This window comes from Triturus cristatus, chromosome 3_2 (assembly GCF_964204655.1).
Source record: "Triturus cristatus chromosome 3_2, aTriCri1.1, whole genome shotgun sequence".
NCBI classification, from domain to species: Eukaryota; Metazoa; Chordata; class Amphibia; order Caudata; family Salamandridae; genus Triturus; species Triturus cristatus.
The window spans coordinates 900,396,006-900,423,756 of NC_140584.1; the positions used below are offsets into that span (position 1 = coordinate 900,396,006).

The following is a 27,751-nucleotide window of genomic DNA, read 5'->3' on the forward strand; positions in this document are numbered from 1 at the left end:
ATGATGCAAATATGAGAGGTAGAAGAGGCTCCGGACATCTTGGGGGATGAAAGGAGGAGTCGGATGTCGAAGAGGTGGATGCCCCAGGCGCCGTAAGGGAGGTGGACTTTTCACCCGGAAGCATCGTTTCTGAGGCAGATGTCAAGTCCCAAGAGCCTCCGGCAGCCTAGTGCCCTCAGAATGTCACAGTGAGTACGAATGTTCACATGACACACCACTCAGAGAGACAAGCTCCTAGGTCTCAGGTTGCTTGTGAGGATTCCGATGCACCACTGTCATCCGGCCAAGGTCGACACCGGCATTTAAAAACAGCTCTAGCACCCAAGACACATTTGGCACCTAAGTCTCACTCTAAGCCTCAAGTGCAGCTTTGGTTCTGGACCCGAAGGCACATCCTCGGCCACCCTGAGACTCGAAAGGGCTGGTGTTGAAATCTTTGGGGCTGAGACATATTTTCCGGAGTCATTTGTAACCAAGGCAATATACGGTGTCGAGACCTATCAATTTGAAGCAATATGAGCAGAGATCGAGCTCAGCACCCTCTGGTCAATGAACTTCTGCATTTCCATCAAGACCTCATTCCACTGCAACATCCTCTGTTGCTATAGAGTAATTCAGTCTGCCAATTCTCGAGCAGGTGCAGAACCACTTGGATTCTCAACAAAAGCGCATTCATATCCAACCAGGTACAGGTCGTCTTTTGGCAAAGCCTCCATATGTAACAAAGGACTCTGCACCTCACAAGAGGAAACCCGCTTTTGAGAAAGTCATCAACCCACTCCAAGGCCCCAAAAACAAAATAGACATGACAAGGTGACCACCAGCATTCTGCTCCTCCCCTGCACCCTCCTCCACCTGTGTCTCCTGTCTTGCCTTTAGGATCGCCACATCGTTCATCTACAGGCTCTTCACATTCGGGTGTGGGGACAGTCCTAGGGTCCTTAATGACCAATTTCACCACCCTCATGACTCACTGGATCCGGACACATGGAATGATGCTGAATTTCCGTGGACACAGACTAAGATCGGTACCCTACTAAGCCATCACCTCTTGATGATGTCACTTCATACCATGAGGTGTTATACAGAGCTGCCACTTTCCACAATGCAAAACTCCATGTGCAGCAGGAGGAGGATGATTTTCTAATAAAGTGCAATTACTAAGTGCTTTCGTTTGACTCTAACCCTTTTTTCGTGTTTACATTTGTCTTGTGCTCTGCGACCGGCCCCAATAGCCCAACTGCCTCTCAAAGTTCTTTGTCTTACTTTCCTCCCATTCCCCTTGAATTCTTCATGCTCCATCCTTGGAACGAAATCCCAGGTAAAGTGCCTATGCATTGCGATTTAGTCCAAATTTGTAGGAGCCTTTTAATTAGTAATATTTGTTGGAAGACTCCAGTCTCAGGCATCCTCTTGGGCAGGGACGGAGGTCTATTGTAATACTGAATGCTCCGACTTCTGCTGTATCATTGAGAAGGTAAGTAAGAGTGTTCCTTTTATCTGGTCTTGTCTAGGGTTCATGCTGACTTCCCTTTAAAGTAATCCAGGATCACCTTTTGAACTATCCAAGGGCCAGGTCATGCCCCGGGGCGAGGCTGGAGAGTGTACCTGATTGTTTGTTTGAAATGCCCTCAGCAAGCCAGGATGTAGGGTTCCTTTTGAGTAAAACATATAGCCGAAGCCTCTAGGCAGGTATTTGTTTTTCCTTTCAGGTATAGTTTCCTAAGAAGGGTTATTCTCTCATTCGCTATAGCTGGGCAACAGCACAGAAGGTGCAACCATGATTCTTGTTTGTAGGTACATAGACGGCATGCCCCCCTTGTGTTTTTGTGTGCACACGCCAGGCTAAATTCCACTATCGGCAAGGCCAGCAGTCCCATACATAGGATCTCTCCTAGTTTTGGGGTTGAGAGCCGCAAAGAGGTAAGACTGGCATTTGGATACTAGATAAGATGCGTTGAGCGGGGCCAGGAAAAGAGATGTTTTTATTGTTTTCTGGTCTTGCCGGAATGAAATTAATTGTACGTGCTTGTTAATGCACTTTTTCCAAGTGGCATATGTAATAAAAGGCAAGAGCTGTTTTGTTTATTTCTGTAGTGGCGAGGGCTTTCTCAACCCGAGTGTGCTACAGGGATCCAGCTTTTTCAAATATATCTTTTAGGCAACTCTTTAGAGATTTCTCCGGGGCTTTCAGAATTTGAATGGGATATTTTAAAAGATCCGCATCAAGAGTTAGAGATTGTTTGGTCAATTCGAGCTCCAGTCTGAGTCTCTCCCTGAAAAGAGGTTTTGGGAGTTGAAAAATCTTTTCGTAGCACAAGCACTGTGCTCGCTCCAGGATTTCAGGGAAGACGCCTGGAAACGCAGGATGTCCATATGAAAGTGCTGGTAAGAGAGATGCTATTGTGACTTTTCTTATGCCCTCTGCTGACAGGCCTTTTAGCTTGTTGTTTAATTTTATTAGTCCATAATTAATAGCAGTCGCTTTTTTGATCAGATCTTTTTTATGAGCAGAGGGTTGAGCGGTTTCTGTAAACCAGACCCCCAAGTATTTGTATTTTGGGGCTGAGATAATAGTCATAACATCTTTGTGGAAAGTGATTTGCTTTTTGTGTTTTTGTCTTCCAGGTACAAGAATCTTGTGTTTTTTCTGAGTTGATTGTAAAATGGTTTGAGATACAGTACATGCACTGGCTGGTCAGTGCACGTTGTAGTCCTACTTTGGTCCGATCCATGATGACAATGTCATCCGCATATTGAAGTACATGTAAGGAGCGGTGGCCTAGTCGAGAAGGGACCAGATGGCTGTTTGAGAGAACTTTGCCCAGGTCCGCTGTGTACAGATTAAAAAGTAAAGAGGCGAGGACACATCCTTGCTTCAAATCTCCGGACATGCAGATTTTAACAGACCGAGATAGTGGGCCTGTTTTCACACATACTCGGGTGTCCAAGTACAGAGATATAGCCGTTAGGAAGGAAGATGGAATGCCCAGTTTGCCAATTTCCTCCAAAGAGTATGTCTATCCACTTTGTCAAAAGCTGCTGTTAAGTCAACAAGGCAGCAAAGGAGAGGAGGTTGGTTCGTCTGTGTGGCTTGGTGGCTAAGGGCTGATAGGGCTAATATATCGTCGGTGGTAGCTGCTCCTCCTCGGAAGCCTGCTTGAAAAAAAGGCAGCAGCTCGTTTTCTTCTGCCCAGGTTTCCAATTTTTCCAGTAAAATTTAAGCATATGCTTTTGCCTCCAGGTCTAAAAAGGTAATTAAACGATAATTATTTGGATTCAGGAGGCTACCTTTTTTGTGGATTAGGGATAATATTGAACCTCTCCAGGATTCAGGTGTTTTGCCCAGGGTGTATGCAATGTTAAATGAAGGGATTAGAAGCTCGGCCCAGCTATCTGGGGCAGATTGGAAAATCCCAGCATGGAGCACGTTTGGGCCAGGTGCTCCGCTAGCCTTCATAGATTTGATTAATTTGACTATTTCCGTAGATTAAATTGGGGCTTGGTGTTCTTCTGCTTTTCGCCTGGCGGGCTACGAGGTAGCTGAAGGATTGTGAGCAAGGAACGGACACCTCACATGGTTCTCCCACGCTGTTGCTTAAACTGCGTTTGCCCTTGGTGGCCCCTTGGGATTTTAGCCTATTCACATACTGCAAAAACCAGGCTAGGGATCCTTCCTTGAGCATTACAAGAATCATTTTCCATTCCTCCTCTTCGTTTTAAGGCCCAGGTGTTTTTTTGTGTGCTTTCCATGCCTCCTTTGCTGCTGCTTAGTTTCCAGCTGTTAAGTTGGATTTAAGCAGACAGGTTCTTTTCTTCAAGTTCTTCCGCATGAGGTTAATGCTCCGTTGCTGTTGAGAGTTGTTGTGCTGGCTAGGATGTTGCCGATTTCGGTTTCAAGGTCCTCTGTGTCCCTGGAGAAATGAGACTAGTGTTCTAATCTTCTGATCCCAAGTTAATAGGATTTGGTCCCCTTATTGGTCCTTCGCCCAAAGTGTCCCATCCTTGAGCCATTTTGCCACCTGGGGCAGTTGATGAGGATTCCACTTGATTCTCCTGACTAAGTTGTTTAGTTCATCTCCTGTTAAAAGTCCTAATGCCTGGCCAGTATCAGCTTTCTGGAGGTTTAGGTTCAGGGGATTGGGGTCTCTTTCTCCACGAGTTACTATGTCGAAACTCTGGAGATTGCTTATTAAGCAGTTTGACATGAAAATGTAATCAATTGTTGAGGTTTTTTTAACGTTCCCCGTGTTCGGCTGTGTCTGGTCTGCCGATATTAGCCCAAATGTGGATAGCAGTTCGTTAAATTGAACTTGTTCGATGGACTTTTGCACAACGTGATTATGGTGGCCCAGGTATTTGGTGTTAAAGTTCCCTGCTAACACGATTTCATGAGTTGGTTAGTTTTCAATAATTACTTTTATACTTGTGCACAAGGACCCCATGGCACGTGCTTTAGAAGATTTGAGAGGGTTCAAATAACAATTGATGAGGAGCAAGGAGAAGGTCTTCTGGTCACATTTTAGGCCTTCTATTGATAGAGCTTGTAAGTCCCTGTAGTCTTGCGTGGATATGGAAGTTGATACTATATCTGCTTGCTTTAGAAAAAATCGAGAGGCCCCCGAGGCAGGCCCAAAAAGGCTTGTTTGAAAGATTTCATAGAATCCATATATCGTCATAGGATTCAGTGGACATGTCTCCTGAAGACATAAGATGTTACAGGTGTTTAAGAAGTCGCGCCCCTGATTTGATCGTAATTTTGAGGCCAGCCCTGCCACATTCCAGCTGATAATTGAAAGTCTATCTTTTGGTGCTGGATTACTTATCTGAGGGTGAAGGGATGGTATGAAGGAAAAAGATTCCATTGTGCTAGGAACAGAGATCAAAATTGCTAGCCCTCGGCGTTCACTGCTGGGATGACCCCTTCTGGATCTGTGCTGCATATTGCCACCTGATGGTACAGTGCGTAGAGCCGCAATGGACTATTAGGGGATTAGATTCCATCGTGGACCCCGCTAGCCATTCATGGGTGCTCCCCAGACCCTTCAGTATGCTTCCTCTAGGGGGAGATCTGTGGGCTTCAGTTAGGACATGTGGGTACTTCCGAGGCCGTATGGGCTCTAACTCAATGCCCCAATCCTTAAAGATTGGAGCCTTTTTGAGGATGGTGTCTCTGGTAGTTACAGAGTCCCAGTTGGTTATAGTGGGTTTGAGTAAATTGGGCAAATTTTACAGATTGAAGTTCTGCAGTGGTAAGATGATTCAGTGTTGGTATGTGTCTGAATAATCTTAAAAGGTTACCTCTGCTCAGGATATCCGCTGGTCCTTTGGAAGTGTAGTGGGGGGGGGGGGGGTAAATGCTAGGCCGGCCGTAGACTTGACTTCCCCCATTCGCCCAGCTCCTTTGGTGCTCTGAAGTATTAGCTCTCTTAGTTTCTGGTTTGGCGGTGCTGGACTTTCTCTTTCTGAGTGGCCTGTATGATTGTCATTGGGCACGGCGGCCCTGGGTGCTTGATTGTAATTAACCCTCCCTTGTTTGTGTTGCAGGTAGCTGCGGCCGATGTCCCATTTATCCTTATTCACCTTTGAAGAGTTACTAACTTGCGATCGATTCAATATTCCTTCATTATCGGAGACTATGCCCTGTGAAGTAGTTCTTGTGGAGTCCCTAGAGATCTTGCTCCCCATTTTCAAGTTATTCTGCACCTGTTCTCAGTGTCTCGCTTGATCGTTCTTGGTTCCCTTGGGAGCACCCTGTGGATGTTCAGTTTGGTTGTACGTCGTAAGTGAACCAGCGAAAGGGAGGATAACTCTGGGGTATGCTCCATGAAGTGGGGTCTGCTTTCTACGTTGGAAATCAATGTTCGATACATATGAGCTGCAGATCACACATGCATAGATCGCGATCTGGTGTTGGGCCCGGATGTTTGCTCTGGTTTTTGTCCTGGAAAGTCTTTGGAAGTCACAAGGTAGGTGACTCCTCCTTTGGATCATAGTGCGCATGGGCATCGGCTCCATCTTCAGATTGTTTTTTTTCTGCCATCGGGCTCGGATGTGTTTCTCGCGCTCCACTTCCGAACCGTTACCGATTCCATTTCGACGCGCAATCCTTCACCCTTATTACGGTATTGGCTCGATCGCGAACCCTACTTGTCGCGTATCTCTCCAAGTTGAAGTCTTCGAGTCCGGTCGTCGATGACGGCCTTCGGGCCTACCTGGGCCTTAGCATCTGGCTCATGGAAAGGACGCCATTCAAGAAGTGTCCTCGATGTGGGTCGAATTTTTCCCACACCGATCTGCATGAGTTGTGTAACCTCTGCTTGTCACCGGAGCACGAGGCCAGAGACTGTCCAGCTTGTGCCTCTTTCCGCTCCAAGAAGACCATTTGGGATCGGCGAGCTCGGAGGACCATGGCTCGCTCGTCGACAGCAATCCCCCGACGACATCTTCCAAGAGGGCGTCGATGTACCGGATCCGGAGCGGATTGAAGAAGGCCTTGTCAGCGCTTCCGAAGCCGATGACTCTGACATCGAAGAAATCACTCCGGCGCAGAGGGTCGTAAGTAAAGTTGTCTTCCCCGTCCCACTGCATGCAAAAAAGGCTTCGGTCACACCTTCGCCTTCGGGCCCAGGTGCACACCGACACACACCGCTCCCCAGGCCCCGCCCTCGGGCCCAGCAAAGAAGCCTACCAAGCTTTCAAGGGACTCGGGCTTGAGTCAGCCTGCGTCCGGTGCCGAAACTCAATCTTCGGCACTGAAAAAGAAACCGCCCTCTTCCTCCGTGTCGACTGCTGCTTCCACCTCAAAGCCCTCGACACCGAAAACAGCAAGCACCGACTCGCCGGCACCGAAAAAACACTCGGAGCCGACCAAGAAGCCACTCCCCAAGAGTTCGGACTCACACTCCTCGGAGCCGAAAAAATCATCCGGCCCGAAAAAACATACAGAGACCACAAAACAACATGGGTCCAAACCCAAGGACACACCAGAGCAGGTGCCGAAAAAGCCCTCGGAACCGAAACACTTGGTGCCGAAAAACCAACCTTCATCAGAAGAGTTTTTTCGACCAGATCCTGCACAAAAAACTCTGGTTAAAAACCCTAAAACTGGTCAATTGACACTAAGCTCCAGGAAAAGACCACTGGCCAAGCCTACACCTGCTTCACAACCTAAGAAGAGGGACAGTGCTACATCCCCTCTTAGAGTCCCTTCTCCACCTCCTCCACCCCCTCCTCCCCCACCACCTCATTCTTCTACACCATCTTCTACACCAGTAGACGATGATGACATCTCTGATGACACGGGGGTCAGTGCGGATGATGTGCCACAAGGGGATCCCAGCCCACCTGGTTCCCCTGACCCTTGGGATGACTATAATACACCTGATGTACCTAATCTCCTGCAAGACGACATCTACCCCTCTTGGCCTTCCCCACCAGAGGACACCATGGGTTTTAATCCGCTCGTACACCGAGCTGCCCAGTACCACGGGGTCGACCTACACACCGTCGAGGAGGATTTCTTTTTGGACACTTTCGAGACCACACAAAGGTCAACATCTACTTTACCCATGCTCAAAGAAGTTATTAAGCATGCTCCTGATGTATTCAAGGATCCCGTTAGGGCTTGAGTCATCAACCCTCGCATAGAAAAGAAATACAAACCTGCACCTACAGACCCAGCTCACATTAAGGGCCCTGTTCCTTTAGACTCCATGGTGGTATTCAATGCCAGGAAGAGAGCTAACTCTCAGACATCAGGTGACGCAGCCCCACCCGATAAAGAGTCTAAACTCTTGGATGCTTCCGGCAAGAGGACAGCCTCACAAGCGGCTAACATATGGCGCATCGCCAACACTCAGGCCCTGCTAGCCAGATACGATAGAGCACATTATGACGAATTAGAGTCCCTATTGCAACACCTCCTGGACAAATATAAAAACAAAGCCAACGACCTCATACAGGAGGGTAAACTGATAACCAATACCTCCATTCGTTGCGCTCTCGATGTGGCAGATACCGCCTCCAGAGCTGTAAATACCAGTGTCCTTTTGCTTAGGCATGCTTGGCTACGCATTTCAGGCTTTAAGCCTGAGGTACAAAGTTCGATCCTGAACCAACCATTCGACCAAGAGCACCTCTTTGGCCCTGATATAGACTCCTACCTGGAGAAAATGAAAAAGGACACGAACACAGCCAAGTCAATGGGAGCCTTGCAATCGCAAGCTCCCAGACGTTCTTTTCGTCGCTCCTCCTACAGAGGCAACCCCAGAGGTTATTCATTCGACATCTCTTACAAGGCTTCCACCCAGTCAACCTTCACCAGAGGTTACTAGAGAGGAGGTTACAGAGGAAACAATACCAAGGGCAGAGGCAAGACTAACAATACCCGCTCTGCCTCCACTCCTACCCAATGACTTCCCCCCCAGACCATTCCACTCCTGTCGGGGGTAAGACTACAAAAGTTCCTTCCTGTCTGGACCAACATCACCACAGCACTTCAGCAGGTCCTTCCACTTCTTTCACAAGGCAACTTCCTTACTACCATAGATCTCAAGGACGCCTACTTCCATATTCCCATTCACGCAGCTCACAGGAAGTATCTCAGGTTTGTAGTGGGCGGGCAGCACTATCGATTCAAAATGCTCCCGTTCGGAGCCACAACAGCACCAAGGGTATTCACCAAGTGCCTAGCGGTAGTAGCAGCCCACTTAAGAAGACAGCAAATTCACGTCTTCCCATATCTCGACGACTGGCTCATAAAAGCCAGCTCATACAACCAGTGTGTACACCACAATCACGCGACTATCCAACTACTCCACGACCTGGGGTTCACAGTAAACCACACCAAGTCTCATCTGCAACCATCCCACACACAACAATACCTCGGTGCCACCATAGACACCTCAAGAGCACTAGCCTAACCCACTACAGCCAGGATAGCAAGCATGTAGGCTCTCCTCCCCAAATTTCAACCTCAACACTCCCTTCCAGCTCAAGTGTTCATGCAACTCATAGGGATAATGGCCTCTTGCATATTTATAGTGCCTCACGCAAGACTCCAGATGCATCCGCTACAAGAGTGCTTAGCATGCCAGTGGAACCAGGCTCAAGGTCAGCTAACAGATCTGGTGTTGTTAGACGGTCGCGCTCATCGCTCTCTGCAGTGGTGGAACACCAAAAACCTTTCCAAAGGGCGACCGATCCTAGAGCCAGTTCCGCAAATAGTCATGACAGCAGATGCATCGCTCTCCGGATGGGGAGCTCACCCATTACATCACACCATGCAGGGCTGATGGACACCTCAACAAATGTTACTCCACATCAACCACCTGGAGTTACTAGCCACATTCTTAGCCTTAAAAGCATTCCAAAAGCAAATATCAGGCAAAGATGTCTTAATCCGCACAGACAACATGATTGCCATGTACTACATACAGAAACAAGACGGGAGACACTCTCTGCAGCTCTCTCAGCTAGCACAGAGCATATGGAGATGGGCTATACCACAGAATATATTTCTCCTAGCCCAACATGTCCCGGGAGTCCAAAACACCATAGCCGATCTGTTAAGTCATCAAACACAACAGATCCACGAGTGGGAACTTCATCCGCAAGTTCTTCAGCCTTTCTTTCAAATGTGGGGGCAACCACAGATAGACCTCTTCGCCACCCACGAAATTTTGCACATCCATCATAATAAGGTTGTTCTACGAACTAATCCTAAATTCCTTCCAAAAGTCATTTCTCCCTTCCACATCAATCAGTCTGTGGAGTTGCCTGTATTTTTCTCGCAACCGCAGACAAGTCGCGGAAAGAGCTCTTCATACTTTAGATGTTAAAAGAGCATTGCTTTATTACATCGAGAGAACACAACCTTTCCGTAAGACCAAACAACTTTTTGTGTCTTTCTCACCACCACACAAAGGCAACGCCATGTCAACGTCTGGGATAGCTAGATCGATCGTTAAATGCATACAAATATGCTATCACAAAGCAAAACGTACTTTATCTGTTCCTCCGAAAGCCCACTCTACACGAAAGATAGGGGCTTCTATGGCATTTTTAGGGAACATTCCCTTAGATGATATCTGCAGGCAGCTACATGGTCTACACCGCACACATTCACAAAACACTATTGTGTAGATGTGCAAACAAAACAACAAGCTAGTGTGGGCCAGGCTGTTATCAAAACACTATTTCAAACTACTGCAGCAGATACTGGTGGTCGCCGCTAAGGATGGGTACTGCTATACAATCTATGCTAAGTGTGTGATCTGCAGCTCATATGCCTCGAACGGCAAATGCTACTTACCAGTATGCATCTGTTCTTGGCATGTAGAGCTGCAGATCCACACACGCCCACCCGCCTCCCTGGCTACCTTTATCTGTTCCAGTACTTTCTTATTTAGATACAGTATACATGAGCATCTTTCCTGTTTCTTACAAAGCTCCATCATTTCCCTGCTGGCGAAAAACAATCTGAGGATGGAGCTGATGCCCATGCGGACTATGATCCAAAGGAGGAGTCACCTACCTCGTGACTTCCAAAGACTTTACAGGACAAAAACAAGTGCAAACATCCGGGCCCAACACCAGATGGCGATCTATGCTAAGTGTGTGGACCTGCAGCTCTACATGCCTAGAACAGATGCATACTGGTAAGTAGCATTTGCCTTTCCCGACCTGTACTGTTGCTCTAGTGTAATTTCTTCCGGGGGCTTTAGCGTATCCGTGGTGTGGAGGGAAATCAGCGACGGGTAACGTGAGTTGCAAATGTCTGTGTGTTAGTAATTGGCATTATTTGGGTTCCCTGTGTTGTTCCTAGTTTGGAAGGCTGTTGCTTTTCCTGGTCACAGGGCCCTAAATCGTCTGCTATTGATATTATTATACTAACGTTTTTGCTTGCTCTAGAACTATGATAAATAATTGGAAAAAATTTAGCTGGCTTTTCTTTTTGTTTGGTTGGGCCAGTTCTGGAACATAGACCCAATATCACCAGGTGACTTTTTTGAATGCGTTGTCTTTTGGAAAGTTTTTTCTCTTTCTTCTTTGCTCTTCTAGAGAGGAAAGGCTCTTCCAATGTGTGAGATTTGGGATGTCCTGAGAAGGGCTCGCATGTATCAGATGTTTTTTTTACAGAGTTTGCAGTAGCATTGGCATCAGTACTTATATCGGTTTTTTCATTAGTGGCCATATTTCCATTTCGGCTCGGGATCACCAAGTGGGGAACTGGTTCCGCTGTAGTTGAAATTGAGCAAGCTGCCAAGTGGGTTACTGGTTCCGCTGTTAATGGAAGGGAGCTAGCTGCCACTGCTTGGTTACCTGGTTGAGAATTTTTACGTTGTCAAGTAGGGCCCACAAGATTTCTGGTAATATGGACAATTTATCCATCAAATGAGAACATGGGCAAAATTGGCCTGCGTCTATCTGGCCAAGTTTGTATTCAATCTGTATTAGCCTGTTTCCTAACTCCGCGAACATTGTTGCTATCGACTGAATTAAGTCAATCTGTAACTCAATTTGTTTTGATTGCCAAAGTAAGGCTTTGGCTATTGTATCCTGTTTGCATATGGAAGAATCCTCCTCGAATAAATTTACTGGGCTTGCAGGACTGACTTAACCACTGCCCCCTTCATGTGATTGATGCAGTGACTAATAATTGGAGGTAGTTCCTCCCATGAACAGTGGCGTTTGGTCCAGTGATGCTTCCATTTGAGCCTCTATTTGAGCTTATAAAAAAAGTAGTTGAAAATTCCTCTGATAGTGGACCAGACTCTGGGTCTGATGAACTACGTCGAACTAGCTCTCTTTGAGGGGATCATGACTGTAGAAGCTGCCCTGCATGAATTTGCACTACTGTTGTAATATGATTACTTTGCGTAACCAGTCCTGGAGTATCCCAGACTTTGTGGAGGAATTGGTTCTCCAAAGCTTGCCTCCAGTGGGCTTGAACAGGTCTGAACTCGTTGTGGCAGGCTTCGTTAGGAAAAAAGAGCGTCTTATTGTTGTTACCATTTGCCTTTTCCGAGGTAGGGACAGGGGCGCGTTGGTTGCAAGACTTTTCAAAAATAACTCTGGATTTTCCCCCGTGGATGGTGGGGTGAGAACGTGGTGGGTGAACTTCCTTTAAGTGGGCACAGTCTTCGCGGGCTTCCACTTTTGATTGCGGAATAGGTTAGTAATTGTAATTGAGTGATCCCCACTGGCTCAGGCTGGAGGCCATCCTGCTCCCCTTCCTGGGCCCCCGAATTCTCTTGTGCGTTGTCTATTTGTCCTTTTCTGGTTGTGCTTCTGGCTGGACATCTCTTTATAACCATGATTTTGACCCTACTATTGGACCTGGAGGGTGATACTATAATTCTGCGCTACTAATAACTGTAAGAGGCCCTTGGAGCTGTTGAACTGGGCCACCTGGTTTGCCGAGATGAGTGCGTTATATGCACAATGGGCTGATTATGTCAGGGTGGCGCCGGGGGGAGGGGGGTCAGCGGGAATAGACTAAGGGGGGAGGGGGGGGGGGAGGGCACACATTATGCAGAACTTAATCAAGCCCCTACCCCTGTTACAGGCACTCGTTGAGTATTGGGTCCAATCCCACCTCCTCACATTCTGCAATGTCTCGAGGGAATCCTAGGACCCAGGTCTTGCTATCCCAGGGGTATCCTAAAGTATCCTTGTGCAATATCCAGGAATCAGATGTCGCTGCCCACGGCCTTTCCGATCCTTGGCTTGCCGCTCCTTGCCTTTCCTTTGGTCGCCCCATAAGAAGGGGCAACTGCCCTAATGGAGAGCTCAGTCTCAGAAGTGATTGAGACCTGAGAGTGGCAGCAGGGGCGGCTAGCTTTTGGAAGGCTAGAAGAGAGCACAGCAGGAGCCCAGCGGTGGTCGCAGAGGATTTAGCAGTGTTTATTTACCATTGGCGAATAGGGCCTCAAGGCAGACGCAGCCCGCACCCGGAACTAACCAGGCCGCCTCTGCCTCAGCCAAGCCACACACGCAGTGGCTGCCGTCTGACGGCAGCCGCACTCGCAGGAGAGGCCGAATCGTCCTGTGGGCCTCTGTAGGTCACCAGCGGCCAGTCGAGGCCTCCCGGTGTCCGGAAATTCAGTCTCGGTCAGCGGATTGGCAGCTTAAACGGGCTGATCGGGCTGCGGCACAGAGCTGCGCTGGTTCTGCTCCTGCAGCCTCTGATTCAGCCCTGCTTTGTGCATACGAGTCCAAAACAACCTGTCCTGATTAAGAGTGTCCTCAAGCCTATTACCAACATCGAAAATTCCCCACACCGATCTCCATGAGGTGTGCAACCTCTGCCTCTCCCCAGAAAACGAGGCAAGAGACTGTCCGGCTTGCAAATCCTTCCGTTCGAAGAAGACGATTCGGGACCGACGAGCGAGGAGAACAATGGCACACTCGTCGACTGCGATCCCCGATGACTTCTTCGGAGACGGCGTCGATAATCCAGAACAGCAGCACACCGAAGAGGGCCTCGTCAGCGCCTCTGAAGCCGATGATTCAGATGTCGAGGATATCACTCCGGCACAGAGGGGCGTGAGTACTAACATCGACCCCCACCCTCGGCGGCATCGAAAAAGGCTTCGGTCACGACCAGAGACACTGCTTCCCATACCTCGCTTTTGGGTCCGGTTAAGAAGCCCATCAAGCCTTCCGGCAGCTCGGGCTTGAGCCAGCCCACCGTCGGTGCCGAAAAACACTCCTCGGCACCGACACCGAAAAAGAAGATGGTTTCCTCCTCCGCGCCAAGCTCCGCACCGAAGCACTCTGCACCGAAGACTGGCACTAGCTCCTCCGTACCGACACCATCCCCGTAGCCGAGCAAAAATCCAAAGGCCCTTGACACCCACACCTCGAAACCGAAAGTCATCTCGGAACCGAGGAAACAATCGGACATTTCTAAACCACACAGTTCTAAAGAGCGAACCGATGCCGACTGACCGAAGGATCGGCCCTCCACAGAGTAACTATTTCGGCCCGATCCACTACAGAAAACACTGGTGAAAGACCCAAAAACTGGACATTTGATACTCCGCATCAAAAAGAGACCGCTGGACAAGCCTGCCCCAGCTCCACCTCCAAAGAGAAGAGACGATGGTACATCCCCTTTGAGACTGCCTTCACCCCCTCCTCCACCCCCCTCCTCCTCCTCCTTCCCCACCGTCTCCCCCACCTCATCATTCCCCCACACCCTCTCCTGATGAGGATGATGATGTCTACAACGACACAGGGGACAGGCCACATGATCAGCTCACAGGGGACCCCACTCCCACAGGCTTCCCAGACCCATGGGACGACTACAACATCCCAGACGTCCCTAACGTCCCGCAGGACAACCTTTACCCTTCGAGACCGCCCCCCCCTGAAGACACAATGGGGTTTAACCAATTGCTTCATAGGGCGGCACACTACCACGGAGTAGATCTCCATACAGACCCCGTGGAGGAGGACTTTCTCCTAGATACGTTTGACACTACACAAAGGACCACTTCCATCCTGCCCATGCTTAAAGGAGTTATCAACCACGCACCGGAGGTCTTTCAAGACCCGGTCAGGGCCAGGGTCATCAACCCTCGCATCAAGAAGAAGTATAAGGCCGCCCCTACAGACCCCACCTACATCAGAGGCCCCGCACCACTAGACTCCTTAGTAGTCGCCAATGCGAGAAAGCGTGCAAACTCCCAGGCATCAGGTGAGGCTCCACCACCTGATAAGGAGTCCAAACTCCTGGACGCCTCTGGCAAGCAAACTGCATCCCAGGCTGCCAACATATGGCGCATTGCAAACACTCAGGCGCTTCTAGCAAGATATGACAGGGCACATTATGATGAACTGGAAGCTATAATGCAACACCTCCCTGACAAATACAAGAATAGAGCCAACGAACGAATCCAGGAGGCTAAAGTAATCACCAATACCTCCATTCGTTGCGCCCTCGATGTAGCTGACACCGCCTCTAGGGCCATTAACACCAGCGTCCTCCTGCGTAGGCATGCTTGGCTACGGATTTCCGGGTTCAAACCCGAGGTGCAGAGCTCCATCCTAAACCACCCCTTTGACGAGCAACATCTGTTTGGCCCCAACGTCGACGTTGCCCTTGAAAAAATGAAAAAGGACACAGACACAGCAAAATCCATGGGAGCCTTGCAGTCACAACCTCCCAGGCGCTCCTTTCACCGCTCTTACTTTAGAGGCAACTCCAGAGGCTACTCCTCCGACAGCGCCTCAACTTCCTATAAGGCCCCTACCCAATCCACCTTCACTAGGGGTTACCAGAGAGGCAGTTACAGGGGTAACAACAATAAAGGCAGAGGCAAAACTAACACCTCACGCTCTGCCTCCACCCCTGCCCAATGACTTCCCTCCACTCCCCCACACCATCTCACTCCGGTCGGGGGCAGTCTCCACAATTTTCTTCCTGGCTGGACTACCATCACCTCAGACAAATGGGTAACACAGATAATTCGGTCAGGCTACTGCCTCGAACTAACATCTACCCCCCCAAACATTCCACCCAAACAGCGCCCAATGTCACTGGAACATTTGTCACTTCTAAAGCAGGAGGTAATCTCCCTCCTACAAAAGAGTGCAATAGAACCAGTTCCTGCCCACCAACAAAATCTAGAAGTTTACTCCCTATATTTTCTCATACCAAAAAGGGACGACACTCTTAAGGCCCATCCTGGACCTCAGACCCCTAAACCACTACATACACTCAGACCATTTCCACATGGTCACACTACAGAAGGTACTTCCCCCTACTCTCCCAGAACAACTTCCTTGCCACCCTAGACCTCAAGGACGCCTATTTTCTCATTCCCGTTCACAAAGCTCACAGAAAGTTTCTCAGATTTGTAGTGGACGGTCAACACTATCAATTCAAAGTGCTCCCATTCGGAGTCACCACAGCACCACGGGTGTTTACCAAGTGCCTAGCGGTAGTGGCAGCACACCTGCGAAGACAACACATCCACGTCTTCCCATACCTAGACGACTGGCTCATAAAAGCCAGCTCATACAACCAGTGTGTCCAACACACTCACGCAACTATCCAACTACTTCACGAACTGGGCTTCACAGTAAACCACACAAAGTCCCATCTGCAACCGTCCCACGTAAAACAATACCTCGGTACCCCCATAGACACCCCCAAAAGCGCTAGCCTATCCCAGTCCTGCCAGGATAGCAAGCATTCAGGCTCTACGCGCCAAATTTCAACCGAAACACTCTTCCAGCTCGAGTGTTCATGCAACTTATAGGAATGATGGCCTCTTGCATATTCATAGTACCTCACACAAGACTCTAGATGCGTCCTCTCCAAGAGTGCTTAGCGCGCCAATGGAACCAGGCCCAGGGTCAATTGACAGATCTGGTGTTGGTAGACGGTCGTGCCCATCGCTCTCTGCAGTGGTGGACCACCAAAAACCTTTTCAAAGTTCGACCGTTCCTGGAACCGGTTCCTCAGATAGTACCGACAGTGGGCGCATCGCTCTCCGGCTGGGGAGCTCACCTACTACATCAGACCATTGCAGGGCAGGTGGACACCTCAACAAAAGTTACTCCACATCAACCATCTGGAGTTACTAGCCATATTCTTAGCCCTAAAGGCCTTTCAAGCCCATGTCTCAGGCAAGGCCATCCTAGTCCGCTCGGACAACATGACAGCCATGTACTATATACTAAAATAAGGTGGCACACACTCTCCGCAGTTCTCTCAGCTAGCACAGAGCATATGGAGATGGGCCATTCTCCAAAACATCTTTCTCCTAGCCCAACATGTCCCAGGAGTCCAAAACTCTATGGCCGATCTGCTGAGCAGACAAACACAACAGATCCACGAGTAGGAACTCCATCCACAAGTTCTTCACCCGTACTTTCAAATGTGAGGGCATCCACAGATAGACCTCTTCGCCACCCACAAAAACGCCAAATGCCCAAGCTTCGCCGCCACATATCCACACCCATTGTCCAAAGGCAATGCGATATGGATGAACTGGTCAGGCAGATTTGCGTACACCTTTCCGCCTCTCCCACTCATTCCATTAGTGGTGCGTAAACTACAGCAACACTCCCTCACTCTCATCCTAGTAGCTCCAACTTGGGCCAGACAACTGTGGTACACCACACTGCTGGAACTATCTGTAGTATCGCACCATAAGTTACACCTCTCTCCACGCCTTTTAACCCAGAACCATGGAGAGATCAGGCACCTGGACCCTGCTCAGCTCAACCTTGCGATCTGGGTCCTGAAATCCTAGAATTCGGTTATCTAAATCTTCCCCCTGACTGTATGAACGTCATTAGAAAAGCTAGACGACCTACCACTAGAGCTTGATATGCAGCCAAGTGGAAACTGTTTGTAATCTATTGTTACAACAATAACTTCAATCCCCTAGATGTGTCCATTCAATACATCATAGGCTATTTACTACACCTACAAAGATGCAACCTAGCCTACACGTCTTATTAGACTGCACCTTGCGGCCATAGCAGCTTATCTACAAAACAGGCAACATCTATCACTCTTTAGAGTACATGCCATAAAAGCCTTCATGAAAGGCCTCAAAAGGTTAATTCCCCCCAGAGTACCACCCTCACCTGTGTGGAACCTAAACATCGTTCTCGCAAGACTCATGGGGCCGCCCTTTGAACCTCTACACAAATATGAACTTCAATTCCTAACATGGAAAACGGCTTTTCTTGTAGCCACTACTTCCCTCAGAAGGGTCAGTGAGATACAAGCACTCACCATTCCAGAACCCTTTCTGCAAATGGACCATAACAAGGTTGTTCTCCGCACTAATCCAAAATTCCTCCCTAAACTCATTTCTCCCTTTCACCTAAACCAATCTGTGGAACTACCCATATTCTTCTTGCAGCCACAGACCATTGCAGAAAGAGCTCTCCATACACTAGATGTCAAACGAGCCTTACTCTACTACATCGAGAGAACACAACCCTTTCATAAGACCAAACAACTGTTCGTGTCTTTCTCGCCACCACACAAAGGCAACCCCATCTCCAAATCTGGGATAGCTAGGTGGATTGTTAAATGCATACAGATTTGCTACCACAAAGCAAAACGAACGCTATCTGTTCCCCCTAAAGCCCACTCTACCCGTAAGATAGGGGCTTCCATGGCATTTTTAGAGAACATCCCCCTAGATGATATCTGCATTGCAGCTACATGGTCTACACCGCACACTTACACAAAACACTATTGTGTAGATGTGCAAACTAAGCAACAAGCTAGTGTGGGCCAGGCTGTCTTCAAAACACTGTTTCAAACAACTGCAACAGATACTGGTGTTCGCCGCTAGGAGCGAGTACTGCTATATAATCTATGCACAGTGTGTAATCTGCAGCTCATATGCCTCGAACGGAATATGCTACTTACCAGTATGCATCTGTTCTTGGCTTGTAGAGCTGCAGATCTACACAAACCCACCCGGCTACCTTTATCTGTTCCTGTTTATCTTATTTAGATACAGCACACATGGGCATCTTCACTGCTTATTACTACGCTCCATCATTTCCCCGCTGGTGAAAAAAATCTGAGGATGGAGGCGAAGCCCATGCGCAATATGAGCCAAAGGAGGAGTCACATACCTCGTGACTTCCAAAGATTTCCCAAGAGAAACAACTGCAACATCCGGGCCCAACACCAGATGGCGATCTATGCACAGTGTGTAGATCTGCAGTTCTGCATGCCAAGAACAGATGCATACTGGTAAGTAGTATATTCCTTACCTTGTAAGCAACTATTTGTGGTCTGTATTGCTGTAGATTCACATTTACACACTCTCCTCACCAGTCGCATGAGGTTGTTGAGGATGCTATTCTTTTCCTGTCATTATTATTTTCTCTCTTTATTGTATTCTCTGTGCTCCAGCTTAACTGTCGTCCCCCCACTCCCTTTTACAGGAAAAAAACTATCTAACAGTGGAGCCCATGCCTAGCACAATACCACTAGTATGAAGTCACTAGACCTCGTTACCCGAAAAGACTTCCTTTGAATAAATACAAGTTTCACACATTCGAGCCCAACACGAGATGGCGGAAGTTTTCACAGCATTTGAATCTACAGCACTAGATGCTTACAGGATAAGTAACCTGTTCAAGGCATGTGTGCTGTAGAATGTATGTATGGATACTTGTATAGCGCACGACTACCCGGAGGCCTCTCGGCGCTTGTACGAATACCGCTGTGGAACCCATCCTGGCTTTTCCCTGTGAGGCATCCACTCCTGGGCACCCCCAAGGTGAAGGCCAGGCATCCTTAGCGTTGTGGGGGCCGTTGTGGAGATTAAGCAAGCTATTGCCCAGAGTTGCAGAGTGGGACTCCATGATTAGAATGGCACCGAGGCGAGAATTATCAGGTCCGTGGAATTTTTGAGCCCAAGACCCGCCGAGGCGGGGAATTGAACCCTGGTCCCGGGCTAGACCTCTGCATCAGGGTCTGCCGCTCTAATCATTGAGCCACACTTCTCCACAGATTCACATGCTGCTTTGCTTACTCCTGCCATCTAGTGTTGGGTCCGGATGTTCGCAAGTTGTTTTTCTTCAAAGAACTCTTTTCCAGTCTCAAGGTAACTTGACGACTCCTTTTTGGTGATAGTGCGCATGGGCATTGACTCCATTGTTAGATTGTTTTCTTTCCACCATCCGGTTCGGCCATGGTTTGTTGTGCTCCCTTAGAGTCCGTCGTCAGGATCCCTTTAGTTCGCAACCCACTGTACCTGCGTCAGTATTGTTCCAAGCTTGTTTTCCCATCCTCCACGTGTCGAAAATCAGGAAACTTTCCTAGTTGGAGCAAGAAAACTCCAACCGGGGCCTTCAGTCCTAGTCCGTTTCATTTGACTTCCACTCGAACAAACATAGAGTAATCTGCTGATGGAATGGACTCCGTTCCAATTCTGCCCTCGGTGCCACTCCAAATATCCACGCACCGACCTTCTCAAGGATTGTAACCTGTGCCTGTTTGCAGAGCACAAGGAAAAAGACCCTCCTGGTCGTCAGGCTCGATGAAGAGAAATGCAGTGACAAAATATCAAAGATGCTCCCGATATCTTAATTCCAAGGTATCGAACAGGAAGAAATGGAAGCGTCAGCAATGGAAGAAGAGACCTTCTCTGTCCAGGACTTTGATTTCGAGCTGGAGATAGAACTGGAGTCTCACGATGTCCCAGTCAAGGTGTCGTGAGAACAAAAACCCCTTTGCCCACAAAACCTGCTTTTACTAAACATAAGTCTTCCGGGCCACCACTGCCTTCTAGCCATGGTAGGCACGAGACTCTGCTTCCAACGCCCCGTCCTCCAGCTTGGCACCAAAAGCACATGTCAAGCCTTTCGGCTTCAGGCTCGAATCGAAATACCACATCTTTGGCTCCTAAAGCATCCGTTTGGTGGGAACAAAAAGGACAAATCCGGCTCTGCACCGAAAATTGTGGCACCTAAACAGAAAGATGCTCCTCAGAAGCCTCCGGAGGCAATTCTGGAAACCATGCATGAAAAGCTGGATACAAAACAAAAGAAAATTTATATTAATGCAGATACTGGACATATTATAACGAAACCAATGATACCATTCTCCAAGAGGAAGGTTCCTAATTAACAGGACACAGGATATAAAATCCTTCTAAAAAAGAAAAAGGACATGGCTGTTAGCCCTCTTCAACCCATTCCTTATACCCCTTCACCAGTGCCTCTGATACCAACTTCAGACCCTCTAAACATCACACCACAGGGCTCTCCTGATACAGACCCTGATGCAGGGGCTGGTAATGACACTTATGGCCAACCACCACCAGATCCATGGGATGATTATAATACAGATCCAGATTTATACCCTGCAAAACCTTCCCTTCCTCATGGCCACACTTCATATCAGGATTTAATTGCCAGGGCAGCCACATACCATGGAGTCACTTTACATAAAGAATCTTTAGAAGAAGATTTTTTATTTGAAGCATTGGGGACCATGCATAAAACAACACTGCTGTGACCTATATCAGGCTTTAGAAGTAGATTTTTTATTTGAAACATTGTGGACCATACATAAAACAACACAGCCGTGACCTGTGTTAAAGGGTATGATGAGGCATGCAGAAGACATTTTCAAAGATTTTTTAAAGATCTGGTACAGGCACATATGATAACACCCTGGGTTGATAAAAAGTATAAACACCCACCATCTGACCCATTTTTCATTGAGGGCCAGCTTCCTTTAGATTCTTTAGTTGTGTCCAATGCTCGTAAAAGAGTAAATTCACAAACTCCAGGTGATGCGCCACCTCTAGACAAAGAGTCCAAATTAATAGATGTCTCAAGAAAAAGAGTGGCTGCACAATCAGCCAATCATTGACGCATAGCCAATGCACAAGGCCTTTTGGCTAGGTATGATAGGGCCCACTGGGACGAAATGTAGGAGTTACTCCAATTTCCCCCAGAGGAGCATACGAAAAAAGGACAGGAATTGGTGCAGGAGGCAAAGCTAATTTCCAACTCCTCTATCAGGTGTTCGTTAGACCCTGCTAATACTGCAGCCAGAGGAGTTAACACCAGTATTCTCCTTAGAAGACATTCATGGCTGCGAAACTCTGGGGTTTAAACCAGAGGTGCAACAAAAAATACTTAATGCTCCCTTTGACAAGTAACATCTTTTTGGCCCTCAGGTGGATGAATCACTTGAAAAAATGAAAAAAGACACTGAAGTGGCAAAATCCATGGGAGCACTACAGTCACCCTCTAACAGAGGCTCCTTTTGCGGCTCAATTATAGGGAAGGCTCAAAAAGCGCCTCCACAGATGCCAACACATCTTCCTATAAACCTCATAACCAATCCTCCCCCTCTAGAGGATTTTGCAAAGGTGGTTACAGAGCAAACAATTTTAAAGGTAGACGTTCACCAACACGTACTTCTCTATCTCCCAACCAGCATTGACTTGATAACAATTCCCCTGATCATCAAACACCTGTCGGAGGAAGACTGCATCAGTTTCTTCCCATTTCGAAAACAATAACCTCAGACAAATGGGTGTTAGACATTATCCAACGAGGTTATTGCCTGGAGGTCACCAACAATCCTTGCGATATACCACCTCACATTCACAAACTCTCTAGAGCACCAACAACTGTTCAAACAAGAAGTACAAACTCTTCTAACAAAAGGATCTATAGAACCTGTTCCAATACAACACCAAGGGTCAGGGGTTTACTCACTTTACCTCCTAATCCCAAAAAAGGTCAGTTCTATATGACCAATATTAGATCTCAGGCCTCTAAACCTGAACATACTGTCACACTTCAACAGGTGCTTCCCCTATTACAGAAAGGCGACTTTGTCAATGCTAGACTTAAAGGACGCATACTTTCACATTCCTATTTTCCCAGCACATCGCAAATACCTCAGATTTGTGGTAGCAGGAAAACACTATTAACGATAGGCTCATTAAAGCCTTCACACATCACAAGTGTTTATAACACACTCAAATTACCATAAATCTTCTCCATCAGTTGAGATTCACAGTCAATGCACAAAAATCCCATCTTCAACTCTCACGGCTGTAACCCTACCTAGGAGCTATGCTAAACACTCAAACAGGTTCAGCCTATCCCAATGCAGCTAGGATTCATAATTCTCAAACACTGTATCTACAATTCCAAAGCAACCAGTATCTAACAGTGAGAACTTTCATGCAATTTCTAGGTATGATGGCATCATGCATTACCATAGTGCCTCATGCAAGATTAAACATGAGTCCTCTACAGGAATGTTTGGCACGTCAGTGAAATTAATCACAGGGCAAACTAAAAGATCTAGTGTTGGTAGACGGCTTCACCCATCGCTCTCTGTGGTGGAACACACACAAGCTATCAAAAGGACAGCCATTTATCGACCCTGTTCCACAGATCGTGCTCACAGCAGACATATCCCTCACAGAGTGGGGTGCCATCTACAACATCTAACAGTTCAGGATCTATGGGGCACCAAACACAAAAATCTCCACATCAACTACCTAGAGCTTCTAGCTGTTCACCTAGCACTAAAAGCATTTCTGCTTCACCTAATGGAGAAAGTGTTCCTGGTCCGGACAGACAATATGACAGCTATTTACTATGTACAAAAACAGGTGTGGTGGGACACACTCTACAGTTATCACCCTCTCTGACGATATGGCATTGGGCAATATATCACAAAATCCAACTGGTAGCAGGACACCTTCCAGGGACGGACAACGAATTTGCTGACCTCCTCAGCAGGATGCGTCATCAAGTCCATGAGTGCAACCAAACACCCCAAGGCCTCCTCCTATACTTTCACAAATGGGGGTTTCCACAAATAGATCTGTTTGCAATAGCACAGAGCTCAAAATGCCCAAACTATGCCTCTATGTTCCCACACCCTCTATCCAAAGGCAATGCCCTATGGATGAACTGGTCAGGGATATTTTCTTACGCTTTTCCACCTCTCCCTCTTCTTCCATTTCTGGTTCGGAAGCTCAGACAAATATCTTTCACCCTTATTTTAATAGTTCCCACATGGGTTCGTCAACCATGGTTCACCACACTACAGGAACTTTGAGTAGTTCCGCACCAGAAGCGTCACCTCACCTCAAACCTTCTCACTCAGAACCATGGAGAAATCTGACATCCTAACCCCAAGGAGGTCAACCGAACAATTTGGCTCCTGAAGTCATAGAGTTTGGATACCTAAATCTACCATCAGATCGCATGACAATTCTTAAAGAAGCAAGAAAACTTACCACTAGAGCATGCTCTGCCGCAAAGTGGGAAAGGTTTGTCATATATTGTAATAACCAAACAATTCAACCACTAGATGCTTCTATACAACAAATCATTAGTTCTCTATTGCATCTTCTACGTACAGGCCTTGCATACACATCCTCCGCCTACACCTTGCAGCAGTGGCTGCATATCTTCAAAACAGACGACACTTATCTCTATTCAGAGTGCCAGTAATCAAAACCTTTATGGAAGGCCTTAAAACAGGGATACTACCAAAAGTTCCACCTGCATGGTACCTTAATATTGTTGTAACAAGACTTATGGGTCCACCTTTTGAACCATTGCATAATTGCCCACTGCAATTCCTTTCTTGGAAGGTTGCTTTCTTGATTGCTATCACTTCACTAGGACGTTTCAGTGAGCTTTTGGCATTAACCTTGGAAGAACCATTCTTCCAACACCTTCGAGAGAGAGAAAGTTTGTTCCAACAGTAGTCTCTGCCTTACATATTAACCGATCAGTTGAGTTACCTGTTTTCTTCCCTCAACCTGATTCTGTAGCAGAGAAAGCTCTACATACATTAGATATGAAAAGAACATTATTGTATTATATTGATAGAACAAAAGAGTTTCACAAATCAACTTTTTGTTGCCTTTGCTCCCCCTCATAAGGGGAACCTATCTCTAAATCTGGTATTTCTCGATGGATCATTAAATGTATTTAAACACGTTAAATCAAAGCCAAAAGAACTTTGACAATAGCTCATAGAGCATATTCTACTCGTAAAATAGGAGCATCTATGGCCTTCTTAGGTCACATTCCTATAACTGACATTGTTAAAGCAGCTACATGGTCTACACCACACACATTTACTAAACACTATTGTGTGGATGTATTAGCACGTCAACAAGTTAATGTATGACAGGCAGCCCCAAGAACACGTTTTCAAACAACTGCAGCATCCACTGGTTAGCCATTGCTTTGGGAGAGTTGCTATACAGCTTATGCAAAGCATGTGTATCTATAGCACATAGCACATATGCCTTGAACGGATTAGGGTACTCACCCTGTAAGCATCTGTTCTTGGCATGTAGGGCTGTAGATTCACATGCGCCCTCCCTCCTCCCTGGACACCTATGGACGGTGCAGTTATTATAATTCATATTGTACACGCATTGACATCTTTATATTACACTTATTTACTTCATTCTCACCCTCTTGCGGGAAAACAATTTAACAATGGAGTCAATGCCCATGTGCACTATCACCGAAAGGAGGAGTCCCCTTATCACGTGACTGGAAAAAAGACTTATTCGAAGAAAAAACAACTTGCAAACATCCGGAACCAACACTAGATGGCAGGAGTATGCAAAGCATGTGAATCTACAGCCCTACATGCCAAGAACAGATGCTTACGGGGTTAGTAACATAATCCTTTCCTTATCCCGCTCTACCCTGCAGAATTTCCCTTTTCATACCTAGGTGGCTTACCAAGCTGAACAGTTGGGTTTCACACCCACAATTGTCACATTATAAATTTCTACGATTTACACTTGATCTTTAACTTAACTCCACAAATATATGTCCATCATGACCAAATTAGCCAGTTATCAACATCGTCTCTTCTGAAAGATCAATATCTTAGTCCCTTTATTTAGAATCTATGATGGTATATGTGGCAGTAATGTCTTCCTATTTGAACTTTACAACTCTATGGTTCCTATTTATAGAAGTCTTACTGTTGGCAGCATCTCTCCTCATTTCAGAGCTTCTAAATCACACCACATTATTCCTGTTTAGCACTACTTACACTGATGTCTCTTAACATTAGATTCAATCTTTGTCGTATTCCCGACTGAGCTGTTCATGTTTAACAACGTTCCTATTTTCCAGGGAACTGAAGCCACATATTATATAAGAAGTACGTCTTTACATTCCAAAGGCAAAGAATGACAGTAACCCTAAATGCCCCTTTTCCTGTGTAGGCCATAGTCACAAACCCTCTACCCTCCAATCTACGGCCCCTACCCTGCAGCCCTCCTGTGCACAAAAGCACAACTATTTTCCTATTACCTTTTTACTCCTCAAATATCATATATTTTTCAGTTTCACTTAGCCAAATATTGCTTATTATAAATGTATTACTTTTGCTACCGTCACTCTTGCAAGTTGTAAGGTAGTAAACCATCCAGATTTCACACGTCTTTGTTTTGATCTATATACATAATAAAATGGGTAAATTATGTATATGTATGTGCAATGGGGTTTCGTACCCCCAAATTCTTATCTGTTTTATCTAACCCGTCCAAAACTGAATTTTTCCTGCTCTACCTTGAAGAGTTTTGCTTATCAAAGCTAGTTGGCTCTACAGTGGAGTTTCACACCCGAAATTGTGGCATTGTAAATTCCTACAATTTACACTTGGCCTTCAACTTTAACTTCACAAACATAGGTCCAGCATGACCAAATTTATCAACACCATATCTTCAAAAACATCAATCCCTTAGTCCCTCCATTTAGAATTTATGATGGCATATATGGCAGTAATGTCTTACTCATTGAACTTTCCAAATCTGTGGGTGCTTTTCTGAAAGTCGTACAGCTGGCAGCATCCCATCTCATCTCAGAGCTTTTATCAGACCACATTATGCCTGCTCAGCAATACTTACACTGATGTCTCTCACCTGCTCATAATAGATTGTTTAATAACCTTCCTGTTTCCCAGGGAACTGAAGACACATAATGAACAAGCAGTTAAGCTTTACATTCCGAAGGCAAAAAATTTCAATAACCCTTAATATGCCTAATCCTCCTGTGCAAGCTATGGATTCGGGAACCCTCTACCCTCTACTCTCTGATCTATGCCTCTACCCTGCAGCCCTTGTCCAAAAGCATAACTACTTTCCTTTTCTCCTCAGATATTATATAATTTTCTATTTCACATTGATAAATATTGCTTATTTTAAGTTTATTACTATTGCTGTGGTCACTCTTGCAAGTTGTCAGGTAGTAAATCACCTAGATTTCACACCGCTTTGGGTAGCTCTATATACATAACAAAATGAGTAAAGTATTTATCGAGGCAATGTTCACTTAGAGCCATTGCTTCAGTACATTTTGCCTACCTTGTATTTTTTCCATTATATTTGTAATTAGTTAAACGAACCCACAATTACAGGCTAGTGCACCTGACTCAAAAGCAGCGTATCACCTGGTAAGTCCATCTGGAGTGATGGGATAAAAATCCTCAACTTTGCTTTTTTTTAAATGCCACCCTACCCTTCTACCTTTCTGATCAACTATGCGTGTGTTACTCCTCTTGGCACGAAAATCAGGGAAGCCCACTGGAGGTGCTCTCTTTGATTTACATGTTTGACGCCATCAGACGTGGTTTGTGATGCCGTGTGGGGGAGGAGGAGATGGCACAGCACCCACAGTGTAATCCTTTTTGAGTGAGAGTGGCTACTAGCTTATAAGCCCAGGCTGTGTTGCAACTGACTGTGTTAACAGCAGGCTTTATAGGCATGGGCATAAGCCTTTTTGCCTGAATCCATATGGGGAGAGCTCCAACTGCCCCTCCCTTTATACAGTTTGCGCAGTCCTTGCATCTGTCCTGTAAGGGAACGTGTGTGTTAGTTACATAACATGGTATTCTCCCTTTTCTGCTAGCCTTGTGCTCCTCATCCAACCAGACAGGGAACGCGCATGTGTGCCTGTGTGTTAGTTGCATTAGATGGTGTTCGCCTTTCTGCTGGCCTGGTGATCTTCATCTAAAACATTCCAGTCATTCCTTTTGTTTTAGAGCAGGTTTCCCCTGACAGACTTCAAACCCACAATGGCTCTCTAGTCAGAAACCAATATATATCATACCTGAGCCAGCTTCTGCTGGTTGCAGTATGGAAACTGGGCATGGAACCTGCAAAACGGTCCTATTTCAGCAGAAAAATACTCCCACTGGATTGGAGGAGCCTTGGGGCTTTCACATTTT

The 27,751-nt window shown here is 46.8% G+C and overlaps 1 protein-coding gene across 1 annotated transcript in view; it reads left to right on the plus strand.

The window, feature by feature from the left end:
* ULK2 (unc-51 like autophagy activating kinase 2) overlaps window positions 1–27,751 on the plus strand; it is a 604,281-nt gene that overhangs the window by 506,798 nt on the left and 69,732 nt on the right. The gene's annotated exons all lie outside the window — the stretch shown is intronic.